Genomic DNA, 5,888 nt, shown 5'->3' on the forward strand with positions numbered 1-5,888 from the left:
CTTGGCTTTGTCAGGAGTTGTGTGTGCTAAGAAACATGTATAATGGGTTAGAGAGCCAGAGACGCCGTTTGCTGAAGAAAAAAAATGTGAGCAGCCTCCATTTACCAGAAAAAAAAAAAAACCAACATGTGGTTGTTTGGTTTCACTTTTGCACAAAGATGACAGAACTAACAGTTCAGTGTTTTTTCACATTTAACCCATTTTTGTCCGATTTCGCATTTCATGATTGAGAATACGCCTCCGGGTTAAAACAAAATACAGCCACATTTGGCTTCTCAACTTTGTTCTATTTTTGGTTGAAAGCTACCAATGACTTGAGGTTTTTCTTTTCCTTTCAGTTAGTCCTTCTTCTTTAACTAGAAAAAAAAAAGGCACCTCTGAAACGGTATTTATTCACACAGTCTCGAGACGCTAAACCCTGAAACATATTCATACATAGTTAAGACAACGTGCGTCTAGTATATTGATTATTTTCGACAAACTGTAGCCTCCTAAACAAATACGGGAATTCTTTTAAAGTGTCAGTTCATCAAAAAGAAAACTAAAAAAAAAAAAACACATTTCCTTTTCGTGAACTCTTATTTTGAAGGAGTGGTGAGAAAACATGTTTAGTCTACACGGGGGGGGCGGGGGGCTTTGCAGGACCAACTAAAAATAAGAAAGATAAAGTACTCAAGGACGAATAGTGGATTAAAATGCCAGATTAAAAAAGCTTTTTTGAAGAAGAGGAAAGAGCAGAAAGAAGGTGTGTCGCAATGACTAGTTCGATAACCCGAAACAGATGACAAAGTTCAGCCTTTATTAGTTTAGAGACGCGCGTTGTGCTAAAAAAACGAAAGCTCATCTCTTGAGTCCGGGTTCAAAATTCACAACTTGCACAACAACACAGAACACCTTCCTTTTCCAGCAGCTCCCGACAGCGACGGGGGGGGGGAAACATTCAGGTATTTTAATGTGCGCTTCCTGTTTATGGCTCCAGAGCAGCAGCACTTTTCTTTTTTGTTGTTGCCTTCATTAGCACATTTTCTGAGGCCGTGTTTGTGGTGGAAAACAGGGGACTTCAGACCTGCTGTTTTGGCCCAGCAGATTTCAACTGAGCTCTCAGGAATGCAGCGCAGCTGTAAAGCTGGCCTGAGGCCTGAGCTCATGTAAAAAGTAGTGCCCGTTCAACCCGCAGAGAAGGGGAAGTCCTCGTGCCCGGTTTGGAGAAGAAAAAGAGAAACATGACCACTTCCCTCCACCTCTCACGTTGAAACATGTCTCCTTTGTTGTAGGGTTATGACTGGGTTTTTGTCTGCATGTGACCTAGATAACTGTAACTACAGTCATACAAGCAAGTTCTGTTTTGAGGAAATGGACAAGCTGAAAGACAATATTTTTAACAGCACGAGCAGGTAAAACAAGACAGTTTATGAGAAAATTAATGTGGTTGTATTTCCTGATAAAATAAAAAAAAATATCTTCCTCCCACTTACGGTAAATGTAATTTGATTTCACAGTTCAAATTTCCTCGTCGCTGAGTTTCCAGTCACAAATGGAAACTGTTTCAACAAACACCTTTTTACAACCACAACAAAAGCATATCATAACAAACAGACAAAGGTAGAAAAAAAATTCCCATTATATGAATGATAATCAGGTTGTTTTTTTCCTTGATTAATTAATTAATTAAATTATTTGATTTATAAAAAAAAAAAAAAATGCAGAAAAGAAGACAGAAAAGTGTGTGAGCTCTGTGACTGGAAGCAGTTAGTTTTCATGCAGACATCGTGACATCGTTGATAGGTGACATCGTGTCAACATCATGTGATCCCTCAGCCTCTTTATCACACACACATGCACACACACACCCACACCCACACCCACACACACACACACACACACACACACACACACACACACACACACACACACACACACACACACACACGCACACACGCACACACGCACACACACACACACACACGGGAACTGCTGAGGTCCAGATCCAGTCAGTCTCTAATCAAAACTTTGCTTACCTACTTGGCCTTCCAGTGACAGACACTCATCTCTGATTCAGAAGGAGCTGCCACTCTTACTAACACACATGTGTGTGTGTGTGTGTGTGTGTGTGTGTGTGTGTGTGTGTGTGTGTGTGTGTGTGTGTGTGTGTGTGTGCGCGTGCTCGTGTGTGTGTGTGTGTGTGTTTGTTCTTGTATTACTCATGAAGTGAGGCCAGAAGTCTGTTCACACGTGAACACTGTGGGGACTTTACTTCCTCTCGGTGATAAAAACACATCCCCATGAGGTAAATGATGACATTTTAAGACTTATTAAGGTTATAGGAGGTTTCAGGTTGAGGTCAGATTAACTTTAGACAGCCTATTAGATTGACGGTGAGGTGAGATTAAGGTTAGTGTCAGGTTATGTTTTAGATTACAGTACTGCTCTGTTAAGGCAGGGCTAAAATCCTGTTGAGATGAAGTGTAGGTTGGTTTTAGATGTACGATAAATTTAAGGTTGGAGAGATGGTTAAAGTTGTGTTAAATTTATGTTATGGTTAGTTTTAGGTTCAATTTATGTTCAGGATTAGGTTTAAATGAATTTTAAAGTTGGGGTAAGGATTGAAGTTAGGTTAGTTTAAGTTCAAATGAGGTTAAGATTATACTACGGCTAAGGTTAGGTTTAAGTAAGTGCTAGTTTAAGGTTAGGTTTAGGATTCGGATCAAGTTAGTTTTAAGATTAAAGTAAACCTTGAATGTAGGTTAGATTAGCCTTAGTTTTGTGTTAAGGTTAGTTTAAGTTAAAATGGGGTTAAGGATAGGTTAAGGTTATACTAAGGTTAGGTTTAAATAGGTGCTAGTTTAAAGTTAGGTTTAGGGTTAGGATCAAATTTAATTTAAGATTAAAGTAAACCTTGAATGTAGGTTAGATTAGCATTAGTTTTGTGTTTTAGGTTAGTTTTATGTTCAGGTTAGGTTTGATATGTTCCTGTATGTTGGAGTTCTGGTGATATTAGTTTTGGGTTCTGGATAGAATAAAATTACTGGAAGGTTTGAGGTCAAAACTGGTTATGGTTATAGTTTGTCTCCAGCAAAGGAAAGTAAGTCAATGCGACTCTTTGTGAAGTAAAGGTTACACAACTGCGTGTGTGTGTGTGTGTGTGTGTGTGTGTGTGTGTGTGTGCGCGCGCGAGTGTGTGTTTGTCCTCAGGTGTCAGTGTGTGTTGTTCTTCGTGGGGCTGACAGGTGATGACACTCCGCCTCTCTGCTGCTGCTGCACTCACCCCCCCCCCCCAACCCCTCATCCCCCCTCCCCCCCCTCCTACCATCAGCACTGCTGTTTATATTTCTATCCCGCACATTAGTGGCACAATAGGAGGAGAGGGCTCTTAAAAATTCATGAGGACACATCGCATTAAGTTTTCATGAGTTCCTTTCACCGGCTCCCGCAAGACGGTTTTCCTGCCTGCCTGTCCTGCCGCAATAAAGCCGGGAAGTCCGGATGACACGTGGGCGTGAGGGAAGAGGAGCTCCCTGTTTACGGAGGAATGATCCTCGCTGGCGGCAAGATGGAGCCTGCTGCTGTGCAGACGTGGTCCTCCGGTTCGGCACGGCAGGGTGGGGCAACTCAGCATGCCACGCCTGATATGGGGAAAGAGGGATTTTATCTGGTGTTCATTTTTACTTCCGCCTCTCATTGTATACCATGACATGCAAAGGACACCGATAGGCTGTGTTTTTCTGCAGTCTGGGAGGTTTGAACATGTGTGCTGGTGTAATATCTCACGACACTATAAAATATTATTAAATAAAAAAAAAAAATAATGGTAAAATGTGATTTAAAAATAAATAAATTCTAAGGCTTTTATAGTTCATAAATAATTCAGCAGCTGCATCTAATTATTATGATTAAAAAGAAGTTACAGCAGACTGTCGCTTTTTCTATTTTCCTAATGTTTCCTTCACTTTTCCTGACTCTGTTGAGCAGTTATAACAAAGTAATTCCCCTTCAGACATTAATAGTTGTCTGAATCTGATTTTCACAGGGTTTCATTCCTTCTTTCATGTCTATTTTCTCTCTTCAGCTCATCACGCTCCAACATACAGTTTGACCTCTGACCTTTCTACAGAATCTGCTGCATTAAAAATGCTCCTTCACGTTAATAATAAACCAGAATCATAAAATATAGTGAAGAAGCATCGGCGGAGGCCGTCAGGCTCGTGAAATGGGTACTTTTACCTTTTCAAAATCATTTTTTTAATTGCAGCACTTGCAATGTGGCATCATCTTAATGCTTCTTCCAACACTGCATATTAATATATAATGTGCAACTGAGACAGGCAGGATATATATTTCTGTCACTTTGTTTTCACTTAATTCTGACAGCTTCCTGCAAGTGTGACTCAAATGGACACTAGAAGTGTAGAAGGTGTGTTTTAAAGACCTGTTTGGCTGCGCCATTGCAAAAAGCCACAAGTAAATGTCACATCACTTTAGGAACCAAATCCTCCTTAGTTATATTTACACAACAGTTATTTACCTTGGAAAGTACAGATACACATCAGCTGAGCCAAGCACACATGCTCTTTTGCAGCAACGCCCTGTAAGCATTTGCACTAAAGAATATATTAAATAATGTAAGAATAGCAAGCAATAGCAGCGCAGGATACAAAGCAATGGTTTTATAAAGCTACGATAAAACAGCGTGCAGTAAACTGATGCTCATGAGGGGAAGATGGGGGAAGTAAGCTATATCACAAAAGGTCAGGTTAGCAAGTTCACATGGAGCTCAATTTAATGACCAGAGCTGCACAAAAATAATATACTTTTTTAGAAAGGGGATTCATAAAATTTAAAAAACTATTTGCAAATAAATAAAGTTTTATATACAGGTATTGTATAAAATCTACTCGTGTTATCTGTAAAAAAAAAAAAAAGTCTATAGTGGTGTGATTATTGCTTTGGTACAATTTAAATAAACCTTGAGTGAAGGCTGTGATCACACCATACTAGACTGACTGCTGGTCACCTTCAGTCAGTCAGTCAGTCAGTGGACAGGGTAAATATCTCAAGGCTTGTTTACTGGCAAAATAAAAGGCAGGAGCAATGACGTGCAGTCTATTGATCGGTATTCACCGGATCTTATTTCATCACTAACAGTCATCCTAAGTGGCAAAAAATATTGCTCATTAGGAGTTGGAGAACACAAAGCTGTTGAGACACATTCAATACAAAAAAACGAGGAAATCTTAAGATACTTTACTTCAAAGTAAAATTAGAAAGTGAAAATAGAAATATTTTTTATAAAATTAAAAAAGTATACAATAGTAAAAACACTCAGTTACAAGTAAAAGTCCTGCTGTGAAAATGGTACTTTTCAATATAAATATGACAGTTATGTAAGTTATATGTTACATCATTATGTTGATTTTGCTGGTGCATAAATGTGTCAGCAGCATTTTACTGTTGTAGTTGGTTCAAGTGAAACCAAATATAATAACACTCTTGAAAGAAAAAGATTGAATAAAGTATACTGTAGCAGAATTTATTGAATAATAATGCAATTAGAAGTAAATAATAAAAGGAAATACGTGCAATAAAAGACACAAGGAAAAAAAAATTAATAAACAAAAATGAAAAATTAATTGAGCAATAAAGGCAAACCATAAACTTGTCAGAAAATTGTAAAAATGAATATTATAAGACATCGGTCTAAAATATGAACTTTTACACACAAAAAAACAACCAAATACAGACATTTGTCAGAATTGTATAACATTAAAACTCCGGGATATTTTCTGTTTGTGCCGCAACATAAAGCGCTATCCTGATTGGTTGCAGTACGGACCAATGAGAGAGAAGAGCGCGAGGGGGGAAAACATGGAGGAGAGGCTGAACCAAAACAT

Source organism: Brachyistius frenatus, unplaced genomic scaffold (genome assembly GCF_029030835.1).
Source record: "Brachyistius frenatus isolate BFR_SWC_R1_liver_20210118 unplaced genomic scaffold, ASM2903083v1 Contig_129, whole genome shotgun sequence".
NCBI classification, from domain to species: Eukaryota; Metazoa; Chordata; class Actinopteri; family Embiotocidae; genus Brachyistius; species Brachyistius frenatus.